Source organism: Echiichthys vipera (genome assembly GCF_963691815.1).
Source record: "Echiichthys vipera genome assembly, chromosome: 8".
NCBI lineage: Eukaryota > Metazoa > Chordata > Actinopteri > Perciformes > Trachinidae > Echiichthys > Echiichthys vipera.
Genome location: NC_139833.1, coordinates 30,176,520 through 30,194,109, shown reverse-complemented (window position 1 = coordinate 30,194,109; position 17,590 = coordinate 30,176,520). Strand labels below are relative to the sequence as shown.

The following is a 17,590-nucleotide window of genomic DNA, read 5'->3' as shown; positions in this document are numbered from 1 at the left end:
TAAGATAAGATAAGTGAGTATTTTGGTCACATGAATGGATTAGTTTAGGTGTAGCTACTTTTGAAACCTTGTTTTGAATGTGTTGGTTGAGTGCACTGGGAAGCTCCAGCCTTTCTGGAAAGGATCCAGTCAGTCACTTAACGAAATATACAGTTGTACAGGGAGCGATAATGGCAGGCTTAACCACAATAACAGTGTTTTCCCCTTTTAAAATATTTACCTACCACAGTTGTTATATTAGCTAGTTACAGTGAGAGGGCAGCTGGCCACAGTAACAACAGAGATAGCATATTAGAGTGGGCACTCTGCAGGATTATTTCAAGTGCAACCAGTGTCTGATACCGCTGCTGCTGTGGCTGAAACTGTCCTACACCGGGGATGTGTGAAGTGTTAATCCTCATGCCTGCAATGCAGCTGCTGTAGGTCCCCTGCTGCTATTAATAAATTAATGCAATTTTCCCAATAGACGATTGGTTTCACTGCAAGCTATAGACCCAACATTACACAGCAAAAACAATACTTTCTAGCATGCAGCACCATTAGCATCATCTATCATAACATCTCTGCTAACACGTTGGTGTCATGCACCAGAGGGTAGGCTAATACTTTAATGAAATGGTTCAATATTTTGGAAAATGTGCATTACTTTCCTGCCTAGGGTTGGATGAAAGGGTCTGTACTCAATCCTACTTGGTTAGGTTTAGGTATCAAAACTACATGGATAGGTTTAGACAACAAAACTACATGGTTAGGTTTAGGTATCAAAACTACATGGTTAGGTTTAAACAACTAAACTACATGGTTAGGTTTAGGTATCAAAACTACATGGTTAGGTTTAAACAACTAAACTACATGGTTAGGTTTAGACAACTAAACCACTTGGTTAGGTTTAGGTATCAAAACTACATGGTTAGGTTTAGGTATCAAAACTACATGGTTAGGTTTAGGTATCAAAACTACTTGGTTAGGTTTAGGTATCAAAACTACATGGATAGGTTTAGACAACAAAACTACATGGTTAGGTTTAGGTATCAAAACTGCATGGTTAGGTTTAAACAACTAAACTACATGGTTAGGTTTAGACAACAAAACTACATGGTTAGGTTTAGGTATCAAAACTGCATGGTTAGGTTTAGGTATCAAAACTACATGGTTAGGTTTAAACAACTAAACTACATGGTTAGGTTTAGACAACTAAACTACTTGGTTAGGTTTAGGTATCAAAACTACATGGTTAGGTTTAGGTATCAAAACTACATGGTTAGGTTTAGGTATCAAAACTACTTGGTTAGGTTTAGGTATCAAAACTACTTGGTTAGGTTTAGGTATCAAAACTACATGGATAGGTTTAGACAACAAAACTACATGGTTAGGTTTAGGTATCAAAACTGCATGGTTAGGTTTAAACAACTAAACTACATGGTTAGGTTTAGACAACTAAACTACTTGGTTAGGTTTAGGTATCAAAACTACATGGTTAGGTTTAGGTATCAAAACTACATGGTTAGGTTTAGGTATCAAAACTACTTGGTTAGGTTTAGGTATCATAACTACTTGGTTAGGTTTAGCTATCAAAACTACATGGTTAGGTTTAGGTATCAAAACTACTTGGTTAGGTTTAGCTATCAAAACTACATGTTTAGGTTTAGGTATCAAAACTACATGGTTAGGTTTAGGTATCAAAACTATATGTTTAGGTTTAGGCATCAAAACTACTTGGTTAGGTTTAGGTATCAAAACTACATGGTTAGGTTTAGGTATCAAAACTACATGGTTAGGGTTAGACAACAAAACTACATGGTTAGGTTTAGACATCAAAACTACATGGTTAGGGTTAGACAACAAAACTACATGGTTAGGTTTAGACAACAAAACTACATGGTTAGGTTTAGACAACAAAACTACATGGTTAGGTTTAAACAACAAAACTACTTGGTTAGGTTTAGACAACAAAACTACATGGTTAGGTTTAGACAACAAAACTACATGGTTAGGTTTAGACAACAAAACTACACGGTTAGGTTTAGGTATCAAAACTCCATGGTTAGGTTTAGACAACAAAACTACATGGTTAGGTTTAGGTATCAAAACTACATGGTTAGGTTTTAACAACTAAACTACATGGTTGGGTTTAAGTATCAAAACTACACGGTTAGGTTTAAAACAAAACCAAATGGTTAGGTTTAGACAACAAAACTACTTGGTTAGGTTTAGACAACTAAACGATATGGTTAGGTTTAGACAACTTAGTGATGTCTACACCCAGTCATTGTCTTCCCCAGCCCCAGAGCTCCCAGCTGGTTTCTCAGATTGACTGGTAGGAAATGTCAGCGGGCAAGGCCGGCTGTTTGATGACAGCCCTGTGAGCCCGTTCAGAACTAATTAAAGGGCTGTATATAATTGTCCCCCTGTCCACACACTCTCTCTATGTGCTACATCAACTGCTGTTAATTGTGATAATAGTTTGTCAAAATACTGTAGATCTTATAGTATGGAGGGATTAGCTTCTCTTCGTTTGTGTTTTAGGAATATGTGTGGATGTTGTAGAAGAATTTAGGCATGCAGGGATCTCTTTAATGTCATTCTAGTTCAAGGCTGGTATTAGAGTGTTTGATGAAACCAAATCTGTGATTCTACACATTGACTGTGGATCCCTTTCCAGTTCATTAGAGACTGTGCAGTAGTTTTCAGGGGCTCTGGAGTTGGATTGCTGCGTGATAGGACTATGACAACAGATGGAAATCGAGTAACTCATGCACACACACACACACACACGCGCGCACACACACACACACACACACACACACACACACACACACACACACACACACACACACACACACACACACACACACACACACAAAACTGTATAGACAAATCTCTGGTAAGCAGCTTTGCACCATAAATGAGTTCTCACAATACAGTGTGTTACAGGCTGACAAAACTAGTGGCAAATTGTTGGAGCTGCTTGATGCGCGATGGCATTAAATCCTGCAGCAGGCATTCTGCTAACATACAGTGTGGAATTAGCCCAAAGCTGGATGAACAGGAACATGCGTGTAGTCATAGCTGCCACACATTATCAGCACATGGCTTCAAACAGTGGGAACTGTAGCAAATGATGCAGCTGTGAATGTCAGATGATGCTGTTTTCTTCAGAGCCAGTGAACCAAGCTCCTGGCAAGGCTCCATCTACATTAATCACTATTGCTAAGTTCACTTGAAGTGGCTACTTGTCAGCAATGTCGTATTCTTTCATTTACATTTCACAAATCTACTCTTTAGCTACACCTTTTTATACATGTTATGTTTTATTTGTTGGTGAGGAACCCCTGTAGCCATGCTAGCTAGACCCTCCTGGTCCCGTGATACCTTTGTGGATTATGTTTTATCACATCCCCCTCTGTCAAAGTTTAACTGTGCATGCTCTTCACTCTCTTAATGGCTTTGAAGTCTAAGAAGGGATTAGAGTTGAACATCACATTCAGTGTTTACCGTAAACAGAAACTTCAGTCAGGAGTTATGAGAGTGTTTGCTTTTAAGCTTCCAATTTGGATTTGTGTGTGCATGAAAGAAAAGAGAAATGGCCAATGTAAAAATGGAAGAGATGTCAAGGCTCCAGTGTTCTCTCTGTTGGGTTCCACGTTTACCAGACAAACCAAAGCAACCAGGCTCAGTCATATGACAGTCAGAGGTCACAGCTGCATAGTCAGGCGTAAGAATCTTAGAAAGGAATCTCCTCAGCGTTTGTTTGTTTGAGAAAAAGTAACCCACACTATGTCATCAATTATGAAGTGAACAGATTGGTGTTAATGTAATTATATTAGTAGGTTTAATGGATAAGAAGTTGCGTATTCTGCATTCTTTTGCATTGTTCCAGTGTTATAAATCTTGATCTTATATGATTAAATATGTCATAAGATAGTCCTAACAGATAATTATATCAATTTGATAGAGCACTTCATATTTGTCTTTATCAGAAACATACATTACTTCCGCTTCATTTCATAGAGAATGAAAATGCAATATATTTCCTCAGTCAAACATCTCATTAACCAGTCATTTTTGCTGTGGTGCTCTTTGTGTCCTCCATGAATTCAAATCTTTGTAGATTAATTAGTTGAAATAAAATGCCTGTTTATGCCCTACCATCTTTGCCATGATGAAACTACTTACAACATACTGCGTGGTCCCCAATCCTTATGACTTTGGTGGTCCCCTGACTTTTCAGCTAGTGCCACCATAAGGTCAAGATTTTCACTTACATAACGAAATATCTTAACAACTACAATATGGATTTGTCCAAAATATGGTGCAGATTTTCATTGTTCCCAGACTGTCTGAAACCTCCTCTTTGAGACAAACCAGCATTTGAGTCTAGTGTCTCGACATAGAGTGTATAATAAAGATGGACGTAGATTCCTGGGTCTGAAAAGTGAAGCCAATGCCTTAAACATGCATTCTTTCTCATTTCCAGCAGGGGGCAACTCCACTGGTTGCAAAAAGAAGTCAGATTGAATGGCAGTCTATGGCCCTACATCTCACTTGATTCAGTAAACATTTTCCTAATGAGTTTATGTCTCAGTCTCTAGTTTGAAGTCTTCTTCAATACAGTATTATGTGCATTTATTAAATTATGGTCGAATTACGAGTAAAATAGACCATAAAGCAGGATATGCTTTGCGGCGTGTCTACCTTGTGATTGATAGGCTCTGTGTACATGTTTGTTTTTGGGTGTCTGTTAAATTCTGTGGACCTTTCAGTGGGCCTCATTTATCAAACGAACACACGGCAGAAAAACGTGCGTACGACCATTTCCTGGCAAACTTCGGCATTTATCAATTTGGACGTGAGCGGGAGCTACGATCAAATCTCAGGTCTGGTCTGCGGTCGTGTAAGCAAATTTGAGCCAGTGTATTTGCGGTGCAGCACAGCAAAATCTGGCTGAAAATAATGAACAAACCTCAGCTGTCATTAAGCATAAGCAGTCACATATTAAGAACAGCTCAAAACGGATTCTTAAAACGAATAAAAAAAATTGATTGTACTCATGTGCGTCTGAAGTCACCATCCATGAATGATTACGCATTCATCAATCGAACACGCGATTCTTTTATATTTCAAAACAGCTCGGCTCCAGCCCCTCGCGACCCTGACAGGGACAAGCGGTTGAAGATGAATTAATGGACGAATGAGTTGGCGCGCGGCTGCAGCAAGCGCGTTGCAGCAAGCGCACTGCAGAGCCAAAGTCATCTCCTCGGTTAGTGGCTACCCTCGATAAATTTCATTAAATCAAACAAGGTATCAGATGATTAACATTTTTTAATTAGATTCTTCTAGGTGACAAAGGTATCCTCTAACGGAATACCTAATAACCCTGCTGGCAAACCCCGCTACAGAGCAAGAGCGCCGGTGTTGTGCCGTATTCAGCACCCCTGCCGTTATAGGTGATATTCTGGATCAGAAGGCTGTTGTTTCGACCTATAGGAGTAGTTTATATATATACATATATATATATATATATACAGGCAACCCATTGGTTACTTACAGTCTTTAAACTATTTTAAAGAGTTTAAAATCACAACCTTGGATAATAGCAAACACAAAACAACACCTTTTTCTATGTTCTGTGGAAATAAACTGCAGCCATAATTACAAAATGAATTAAATTGATCTTTTGATCAAGTTGAATGTATTTGACTGAGCGTTTTCCTAAATACGTTTCTTGCAATTCATAGGTTCAAAAGTGTGTGCTTTTAATTGTGTTACTGGTATATAAACTACTCCTATAGGTCGAAACAACAGCCTTCTAATCCAGAATATCACCTATAATGCGAGGGGGTGCATGTCACGGCAGGGGTGCTGAATACGGCACACATGCACACGGGTCTCAGTGGAGCGCTGCTTCGGGTTGACTGCCTCCGTTATTCTTTTCCATACAGCATTTTTATGGGCCCCTTTTATTCCACTCTTAAGAGTGACAAAAAGCACATCTTTATTTTGCTCCATCTCGGATGTCAGGATGCCGATCTCTGTGTCGGAAAAGTTTCTTTTCTAACCAGTGTTTCGTCTCTCCATGTTTGACCTCAGTGGGCGAGGCCTCTGAACCAGGATCAAGGCATGCATTCCCGCTCATTCGTAAGCTGAGATTGGTCAGATACGAATGTTTCATAAATCACACGTGGGTCCTGTCATACGACCAATTCTGCGCTCAGATCTGCGCCCGTTTTCACGAAGATTGATAAATGAGGGCCAGTGTGTTTTGACTTCATCAAAATTAATTGCAAACATTGTGGCCACTCTTGATCAACATTTCATTGCATATTGCAGGTAAAGGCAATGTTAGCCAGCTAGCACTAGCGGTAGCTGGTACTTAGAGTCCCACTCCAGGTGTGTTAAAGTACTTAAAAACTGCTCTAATATGATTCATATTTTGTTCAATGTGGATTTCCCACAGAAAGTAAAACAAATCAGAGATGAAGCATGAAAGCACATATATTGTTTCTCTCAATGAAGAATTCACACCCAGTGTGTTAATGCGCTGCCGTTCGATTTAACTGGACTAAACAAGGCCGGTGTGAATGTGCCAAGTGTTTTTCCTTTTGTGTCCTATCAGAATCAGTCCAGTTGATCTCACTTTCTTCCTATTGTTACCAAAACATAGTTATAGTCCATGTATAATTTGTTGAAGATGTAGCTGAAGCTGGTTGGGTGCATAGATCATGTCTTAGTTTATGGAGCTAGAGTTAATATGGACATATTTTATCTTTTATCTTATCTTTTTTCTATTCAGTCTTCAAATGAAGCTTCAAGTAAAAAATAAATCCTCAATTTGAATAAAACATTTCATTGGATTTATCTGTTGCGGCTCACCACAATATCAACATTGACTGCCACATATTGATTTTATATAATTTTTTACGATTTAAAATGGCTAAAATCTTAGTTAGTTGTAGAGCTGTGTGCAGCTCATTGATTCGCGTAGCCCCTTTTTGCCTCGTTCTCGCTTTCTCTCCTCCTAGCAAAGTCTTAGCAGCGAGAAGTGATAACACGGGTCGGATACAATCCAACCCAGCCACCACTGTAAGCTTATTCTTCAAATAGTGTAATACTAATACCATAAGTGTAGCCTAATCTTTATCTGCAACTGGGCAGAAATAGATTTATTTGTTTTGTTTTGTTTTTTAAAATGTAAAAATTCAACTTAGCTAACTTCCTGTTTACTTTCACTGCCACAACCTAATTCCTGTGAACCCATTAAATTTGTAATTATTAATGTTTTAAATCCCCACATTGTTTCTTCAATCCTTTAATTCTGACCAGTTTATGCTGATTTTGGTAATCCTCTACTGGTTGGCTGATTGATGGAATGCTTTGGCAAACAAGAGAGCAGATCTCATATATTTTAATTAGAATTTAATTAGCACAATTGGCTCTGGTATTTGGTCTGTGAAAATTACACAAAGAAACATAACTCAAACTAATGAGATTCACGCTCGTAACAGCTGGTGAGTCCACTAAAAATGAAAAGCAGACTAAAGCATCCCATCACCAGATACTAAGACCACCAGCTTTTTGTCACATGATCCTCCCTGATTGGGGCGTTGTTTGGCAAAGCCAATGCTATGCTATTGAAACAAACACATACTGTAGATCACTCATTTTCACAATGTCTGATATTTGCATGTAATGTGCAACTTAGAGAACTTTGTCTAAACTGACTAAACAGTCTATGGTGACTCCCTAGTTGTCCCAGGGAGAGCTTGGCTGAAGACTGCTTTCTCCTTCTGACTGCACGGGATGATTTGGGCGGCGCCGTTTGACAAAATGCTGTATAGTCCACGCAGATTGATTAGACTGGGAGCGTTGCCGTGGCTCCGGTGTGACTGCATGCGGCCGATGATAGTAGTTGGGAGGGTCAGCAGCGTCAGAGAACAGAGTTTCCCAGCACCCTGTAGAGGAAAGCCACGCGTCTCTCCAGGGTAGTCCTCCGGAGACGCCGACAGTGCGCACAGGTCTCCGGATTGGCATGTGCAGCTTTCGCATACAACATGCTAAGACAAAATGTGCAAGCTTCTGTCTCTGAGAAGGAAGAAACGCAAGCACTCGGGCATCAGCGATACTTGGGCTTCTTTCTGGCTGAGATAGCATTGCTAGACGCTCCGAGAGAGATTATCTTCTTTTACGGAGCTTGTTATTTCACTAGTTAGCGTGCTAAATAGGCGAGACATCAGAGCAGAAGCTGAATGGGTGTGAGAATAGCTTAAAATTTTGTTAGCAAGGCTAAAGGAATTACAAATGTAAGTCCGTTAGCAGGGCTAAACTGTCCCTTAGATGCAGCAACAACCTTGGTAGCAACGCCGTGGGTAGGGAGCTAGCTCACCTCCTGTTAGTCAGTTAAATCACCAGCAAGGGTTCTGCAAAATCAGGCTAGCGAGGTTAAGTGAAGTTTAGATTGAGGAAATGATAGTGTGAAGGGCATTTTATAGCTGCAGGGAGAGTGGGACATCCCCTGCCTGCAACAGTCGCATTGGCTAGGCGTATTGATAGTTTTCTTCAGGTTGGTTTTGCCAGGATACAATCCCCATACTAATGTGTTGTACCAAGTGTACAGGCCGTAAGGGAACTATCATTTTTAATTAAAAATGGCTCAGATAACACAAAGCCACGCCTCACAATACCCTTCCTCTCTGAAGTTCCACTCTGGTGTCTTCTGGCAATAAAGTGTGAGATTTCAGAACGAGATTTCGGAACAAGACTTCACCATCCTTCCATAATACAGTCAGACACTTCTGACAACAATCTCAGCCTGTCAGTGGCTTTAGTTGTCGTATGTTGTTGGTGTGCACTTGCCCCGTTTGATTACATTGAAGCCCGGTTCACAGCAGCCATGCTGCAGCGATTGCGCTCAATATTGGACCAGTTTAAAAGTCCCATACACAGAAATACATGGAGAAATAGGGTCCCGGTTGATATATGTTGTTAGTTGACTGGTGTCTGTTCATCAATAAATAGGTTACTTAGACCATTTTTATTCATGACCCTATATTTTTTTGCCTTCTGCAATGTAGGAATATAGCCTAGTAATCATCACCAAATAAATCTAGATATATATTTATACTTTTATAGATATATTTTTATAGATATTTACATTTGCACATGTACACTGCACACCTATCTGCTCCACCCATTCTTAATTGATCGATATCAACTTTTTGTTCCAAGTTATGAAGAAATTAAAGGACTCGGAGGCGCTGATGTGGTAGTTAGGTCCCATTTAATCCCACAATGTATCTCTCATCTCTCCCAATAAATTTGCAAAACATTCCAAAGCTGGATTTTATCATGTGTTTCAACCAGTGTCTTGAACCTGGTTCAAGCTTCTTATATGTGAGGATTTGACACTTTTTCCTGTTTCATATCAATTTTCATTGAATATATTTATTTTTTATTTATTTTTTAAATGTTGGTTGGAAAGTTAAGGAATTCTCTGATCCCTGCCAAAAATGGTCTGGCACATAACACCATGTAAATCCACTTATCATTGTATTCACATTTTGTGTTTTTGTACCAATTAAACAAACAAGCTGTTAATTAGTGAGCTATAGAGTTGTTGGACGGCAGATGTTGTTACCTTTTGAAAGAGCCAGGCTAGCCGTTACCCCAACTGACTGCTTTTTCCAGCTTCATATTTACTGTACAGACACGATATGTGTCATCATATCAGCTAATCAACAAGGAAAAGGATTTGCAGCATTACCGTAGACTGGCGCTGTTGGTAAACATAAAATAACCTGGTGCAATCTTTTCATTACGTATAATTATTTTTAGGGTATTGAAGTCGAAATAATTAGAAACAAATACCTTAGCTTTGACGCTCTGTTATACTGAACTTCACACTGTAGGAAACTGTATGTTATAAACAGTGAATGCATGGCAGCACACACATGGCCATATTCACTCAGAGGGTCCTCTTACATCATTTGTAATGTACTAAACTAGAACAAAGGCTAGATCTTACATGTACTCTTGTCAACAGAAGACTCTAACTGATGTCATATCATATTGTGTTGGTGTGCAGTCCTTATATCTGAGGTCATGTACCACAGTTGAAAGCTGTAGTGAAATTCAACCTTGAATGGATCCACAACTGACACCTGGACATAACATTCAGGTGTACCATTTTGAATCACTGCAATTTGTTATGTGAAAAGCTGTGTGGTCCCTCAAGGATAATATGAGACAGGTTGGTGAATTATTAGCTGTAGGTTGAAGAGAAGGAATATAGGAATATAGCCCAGTATTCATTACGAAATAAATCTACAAATAAATTTAAACTTGCTTGGATTTTAAACGACGATCATTGCTGCACATATACTCTACACATCTATCTGCTCCACCCATTCTTAATTGATCAATATCAACTTCATATTCCAAGTTACGAAGAAATTAAAGGACTCGGAGGCGCTGATGTGGTAGTTAGGTCCCATTTAATCCCACAATGCATCACCATATTCCCAAAAGGCATTTCCCAATTCCCAAGATGGCGCTATTTGCGACACGTTGAAAGTGATAGTGCTGTCTTTGTGTGTATCTGAGAAAGAATCTGAAGCCAACAGGCGGATAACTAAGGAAAATTACAACTATATATGTAATGTGTACCATCTTGAATCCTTTGCTATCGCACTCCCACCGATTCAATTTGTGCTTTTCTTTCAACAAGACTTGCCTCTCAACCCATTCATGAAGCCATTTGTTATTTAGACTAATGAAAATTAGTTATTTAGACTAATGAAAAGTTCAGGTAAGGTTACAAACGTCCTGTGCGTCAAAAAAGGTTTTATTTTGTCCCTTTGGTAGGCTCGCCTCCTCTTCGTGACAGGAATGCTGAAATCCAGCCAAGCTGTTTGATGTTGCTCTTGCCTGTGATGATGGCCACTTGGCAGCCCCCGAAAATCTCCTTTGGTTGGCATCTTCATCCGCTTCCTGCTATTTTTTCCTTTTCCTTCTTTTTTTCTCTCCACCCATTCTTCCCTTCCATTCCATCATCTGCTCGGTCGCCTGGAAGCCTGGGAACCAATCAGAGATTTTTTCAGTAGAATGGGGACATGTTTGCTTTAGCCTGCCTTCGTGTCCAAACGCCTCACAGTCACGGGGAAAGTTCTTATTTCCTACAATCAGTCAAAGCTCGTTATTCATGAGGAATTTGTAAGAAATGACATCTGGCTCTTTCAGAGTTTGAGTGACAGCATAGACAGGGTTCTGTCCACCACTTACTATATTATGATCATAGGGCATGGTTAAAATAATAGATTTTTCCTTCAAAACGATTTTCATTTTATTGTTCAGATATCAATTTAACTTAATTAAAATCCAAGAAGAAGACCTAGAAGGAATCTCTCGGTACCAACCATATTATGAAAGCTTGCCAGGAAGGGAGGTAAATAATGCTCTAAAGGTGGGATGCATTTATTTAGATGAGGGCAACAAAAAAAAGAAAGAAAAAATGACCCCTGTGCACTCAGGTGGATGGTAAGTTAGGGAGAAAAACAGGTCAGAAACTGATGGTTGAAAGGGGTCCTAGAATGCTTTTCCTCTAGCTTGGAAATCCAGACCAACATCTGTCCAGACGTAGGGCCAAACAATGAGCAATAGACCTTCCCAACTCAAGGGGTGGCACCAACGCATGCATTTCAATATACACCTGCATGCAATTGGACAGCACTACAAATGACTACGACCAATCAGAGCAATGACCAAGGTGGCGAGTTTGACGGCTCAGCACTGTCATCATCAGCTACGCCCATGTCCTAAGTTCGGGGCATACAATGATGATGATGCCTTTAATCTCTGTAAGGTTGAAAGTTTAATATGTGGCTACTTCGCCTTTGCAGATAAAAAAAAACCCCATCTTTCAATCAGTGAAAAGATTGAAAGTCAAAGAATTCTACTGTAGCCTTTCATTGATTTCATCCAGTTAAGTGATTCTCCTTTTACAGATGAGATACTGTTACAACCTTTGACTGAATTCTTCAAGACATGGTTTTTAGATATGGCCTTGTGACCCCATCCTGATCCCAGAGCTCGAAGATCAGTCTGGTAACGTGTGATGGAGAAAATGTGGAGCTGTTTGCCAAGCGAACGTCCAATCAGCGTTGGTTTCGAGGCAGATTTCAAGTGTGACGCAACGAGAAGCGACTGTTCAGTGTAAACAACATGGCGGCTTCGGCAGCTGAGAAGAGTGCAGCGATCCAGCTAACACTTTCTTCTCTTGGATCCATCTGTTGGAATATGGACCAGGGACCTCAAATTGTGCCTTTTATCCGTTAGTTTGTGTTATACAAACGGCAAATACCCTTTACCAACAGTAGGTCATACGCTTTGATGATCTGATTGGTTGACGCCCCTTCCCAAAAGATCTCCAAATGAGAGTTCCCAGATGGATATGCAGAGCAAATGAGAACCATGCAAATCAATCCATCTGGCGGAGTCAGGTTATTTTAAATAAGCTGTAGATAAGAAACGGGAGCCTGAAAATCTACATAGTTAACACATAAAACAGCAAGCTGTCTGCTGAAGAGGATTTCGGTTAAAGTATAAGGTTACAGCAGGTTATTTGTTTGTATTTGTAAGTGTGTGTGTGTGTGTGTGTGTGTGTGTGTGTGTGTGTGTGTGTGTGTGTGTGTGTGTGTGTGTGTGTGTGTGTGTGTGTGTGTGTGTGCCAGCCTGCATGGTGTCATATATCAGTGTGTGGATCCGGGTGGAGCTTAGACAAAGAGGTGGCATTCAGAGGTACCCCCCTGAGGAAACCCTAACACACTGATGGGGGATGGAGGACTGATCCTTGATATGACTCCTCCTCCCCCCATGAATGTCCTTCGATCTCCCCTTGATCTTCATGTCTGCACACATACACACACTCATTATTATTCTATTTCTCTTGATGTCTCACTTTTCCCCAACCTCCCTGACCTCTCTGATCCATTCAATGACTGTCATTGTTTCTTTCACCTCTTCTTTTTCTTGTCTCATGATAAAATTCGCTCTCTGATCCCTCTCTTTCTCCCTCCTTCCTGCATCCTCATTTCCCCTTCTCACTGTTTCTTTTTCTGTGTGTTTTATATGATGTCTCGCTCGGCCGCAGTCTTTTCTCAGTGCTCAGGGCTGCAGAATAATCCCCTGTGTGATTTCCCACTCTTGTCTTTTGTCTTGGCTTTGGCATTGCTGCCTTTATCCACCGTGACACTCCAATTCCAGGGCAGATTGAGTGCTATAACTGAGCATAGCATCTCATCTAGCACCAACCACAGGAGTAGACATAATATTGTATTTTAACATTTTTGGTATGTTCTCGATAAATCTAATATAATTGAGCCTATTGGCAATTTTTTTTAAATAAAAAAAACAAACAGAATGCATTGTTCGAATTGTGATCCTTTTTGATCAAAGTTATATTATTGTTGTGCAGTAATACACTGAAAAAATTGTATTACAGTAAAAAAAAAAAAAAAAAAGAATGGGTGTGTGCAGGGGGAAACCTCAGACTTCTTGACAGAAGCAATGTGAGACACCACCAAACCCACATTTTCAATTCCCTAAAATCCATGTTTGCTTTTGGGTTTGATTGACCACATAGATGTGATAAAATGAATGCTGTTGCTCAGCTGACTCCTTCATCCTGGATGTAAAAACAATAGCATGGTTTGAAAAGCTTGGCTCAGTCTGCATTAGGGCTGCACTTATTTTAGTAATCAAGTATTCTATTGATTATTCCATCGATTAATTGAGTAATCTGATAAATAATGATTATTGAAGCGCAATACTATACACAACAGAGAAAACCAGACAGGTTTCTTAACAAACAACAAACAACACTGAACAAGTCACTGTTTTCCTTAAAAAAAATGTTTTTGTTAGATTGCACATTCTGGCCTTGAAATAAAACTGGACAAAAGGAAATAATATAGGCATTTACGTACACTGGAGTTCAAAATTAGAGAACAAATTATAAATACTTTCTAAAACATTTTTTTATTCTGAAATACTGTTCTTTTGTATTGTTCAGTAGTTGAGAGAATATCCTCTGTGGCTATACCACTGCTGTACTAGCATGTTTTTTAAATAACCAAGGCACTTCAACAAAAACCTTTATTTAGTGATAAAAAACAGTGATCAAAATTAGAGAGCAGTGTTCATTGTGTCAGAAGAGAATATTTCAACAATGTTTTCTTCTGTAGGATTCAAAAATGAACAGGAAGTGTAGAGGCCACAGCTTTGAATGACTTCAGCACATCTGCACCCACAGGACATCACTAGTTTCTCACACTGCTCTGCTTTGATCTTGGTCCATTCTGACTTAGTCTCTTCCATAGTTCACTAACTGGAGTGGGTTTCTTAGACATTACTTTGTCACCAAGGATTTTCCAGAGATTCTCTATGCCATTTCCATGTTTCAATATTCTTATCTTCAGTGAACTGCTCACCTGTTTTGCTGTGTGACAGGGGGCATTGTCCTGTATGAAAATTGCAGCTGATTGGGCGACAATTGCAGTGAAGATATTGCATGTTGCTGAAGGAGGTTCACATAAACATTTGCATTCACCCTGCCATGTAACTGTACAAGAGGCCCAACTCCTGCTGCAGAAAACATCCCCAAATCATGACACTTCCTCCTCCAAATTGAACTGACTTCTTTACACACTTTGGGTTCAGTCTTTCCCCGGTCCTACGCCCAACATAATGTTTCCATCAGACCCAAATAAACTGAACGTCCTCTCATCACTGAAGTCACTCTGGACCAGTTCTCCTCTGTCCACACAACATGCTCCTCAGCAAAGACAAGTCTAGCCTCTTTATTCTTTCTGCTGATGAGAGGTTTGGTCACTGCAGTGTGGGCTTTTAGTCCAAATTGTCTTAAATGATGAGACACTGTGTGCAGAGACAGATCCTTGCCCTGTTCAGACCTGAACTGATGAGCAACTCCAGCTGCAGAGTTGAACTGATTCTCCATTGAGAGTCTTCTCATAATCCTGTCCTCTTGTGCTCTTGTTTTACGCGGACGACCGGGGTGGTAGGGACTTAAATGAATCTGTGTCCTTGTAAAGTTTCAATATTTTTGAAATCACAGACTTGGAACTGTCTCTGATGGCTGAGACGGTCATCCCCTTGGCCCTTTAGGTATTTTAGGCTGCATTGCTACACCACCTGATATTTTGGTTTCTGCTGTATTTTATGCATCACTGTAAGTTGTGTGTGTATATTCACTTAAGTCTGATTGCAGTGAATATGGTCAGTGGGTGTAGGGTAACCTTCAGCAAGTAAGTAAATACAATGGCCACCACATTGATTTACATGGCTAACTAGCCATTGTATTTAGCCATAATACATAATGCAGCTGGATCAAGTCCAGCTTGGACCAGGAATTGACTGTGGACTGGTACCTGGAGAGGTGCCAGTTCACCTCCTGGATGCTGTCCAGGTGACCTTAAGCAAAGCACTGAACCCTCAGCTGCTCGGAGCAGCCGCCATCTCTCCACAACAATAATGCATTTCTTTGCAAGCACATTTTTATGTGTATTTTGAAGCATGGCATAAGAAAAGCTGCATGCAAATGGCAAAATTTTATAGAATGGACATTTAAAAAGATGACCCCGAAGGTTTCACAGGGGTCTGATGCGTAGGAGGAGTATTTACTGCAGATTTGATGAGATAAAAATATTCAAAAGCAGTTGGACAAAGTAAAATCCCAGAGGGGAGAGGATGTTTAAGCAAGAAGCATTTCAAGTAATCTGAGTGCAGGCTGGCCTGGGCCGCGGGGGAAGAGGGAGAGGGGACAATAACGCTAAAGCACGACTCTGATCATCTGGGCCAAGTGTGAGTGGACTATGAATGACCTCTTAATGCACTATAGATGTGGTCCACATAGAAAGCAAACATTTTATGCTTGCTTGGGGTGTTTTTTTGCCTTTGTCAAAAAAGAGTTGACGCACTAAATGAGAAATGGAAACAACTTTGGCAGTAATTTCCAATATTGTGAACATTTAACTCAGATGAATGATCAGTTTCTTCGGATATTGTCTTCTTTTTCGTATAACATGAAACATGGCCAATCGCTGAAATGAGAGAACAAGTAAAACTTGCTCAATTGAACCAAGTTTTTGAAGACTTCCAGTCTTCACCATTTTTCTCTCTTAGATCGGTTTGATGGCAGAGATGACTTGTTTTGTTTATGGTTAGCAACCTCTACTTCTATTCTGTTTAATGGAGGATTTCAGACATGTGTAGCCTATTGCTCCAAGTTCTGATCAAATTAAGCTCAAGCCTAAATCCACAGAAACACATATTTGCTTATTATTTCAAATGTTTGCTTAAAATATGCTTGACATTTAAATGAAAACACAGCTAAAGGGACAGATATTTCCCTCAGGAGCAGTTGAGACCAAAACAGAGTTAACAGAGAGAGAATATTGGCTTAAAATATGATTCACGTGACAGCATGTGGATTGTTGCTGCTGTTGAAAAACTGAGAGCCAGTGACTGAAGAAGAGTTCAGGAGATCTGATCGAATGTCTCACACTGGAACATTTATTGAGAATTAGGATTGAGCAGTACAAGTCAACCACATTATAGTGTTGTGTAGTAGTGTCATCCCAACCTGTAAGGATTACAAACTCATGCTGGACATACTGTGGTAACTGTGCTTCTCATGAATTCTGTCCCCCCAAAGGGTCAGTGCAGTTGGCTGCCTACCATAGACCTGGTGTGTCCAACGTTTCTGGCCCAGGAAGGTTTTCATTGTCATTTTGTGCAAGTCGCTGTTTCTGATGTTGCTGTTATGACCTGCTGTTTGCTTACGGCGGAATTGTTGGGTCTCTGGAAATCAAAGAATGTGGTCTAGACCTACTCTACAGGGAAGTGCTTTCAGATAACTTTGTTATGATTGGACACTATGAATAGAATTGAATTGCCTAAAATGAATGAAAAATATTGCTGGATGTGTAAATTAGAAACAGTCTGCTATAATGTCACATCATGCCACATCAACTTTATAAGCTGATATGTCAGTGTTGTGTTAATAGCTTATTGCCCCAAAGTGCTGAAAGCATCAGTTATTGCAGGCTTAAGGCTGCAATAACTGACTGCATAGAAAACAGACACTGTGATCTGCTTCAAGTTTTCATGGCAGAAATGTATCAAAAGGTTCATAAAACCACCTCAAACCATTTGTGTGTGGCAGTGATGTGAACACCGCTGTGCTTGTTGTAAATGCTTACAATGGTTGCTAAGCAAAGGTAGGCCATTGTGACAAATGAAAACCTCTGTGTATACGACCAATCTTTTAAGCCAAAACAATAAATAATCCATATTGTGGCTGTTCACTCTTAAGAGCATGCTCAGCACAACAATTCATATGCATTAGGAATGACGTGAGAAATTTTACTTTTATGATCAGTTTTTTTTGAAGGACGAACGTCCCAACTCGAAATAGCCATCCTAAAGCCTACAGGCGTGAGTATTTGTTGCTCAAAATGTTGGGTGGAGTTCAAGTCTTGACGTCCTCAAAGTCTAGAAAGAATCCCAGACAGTGAAC

General features: G+C 39.9%; 1 protein-coding gene across 1 annotated transcript in view; it reads left to right on the top strand.

Annotated features, from left to right (window-relative positions):
• LOC310950260 (protein spire homolog 1-like) overlaps positions 1-17,590 on the top strand; it is a gene marked incomplete at both ends in the record, with an annotated part of 56,155 nt that overhangs the window by 5,339 nt on the left and 33,226 nt on the right.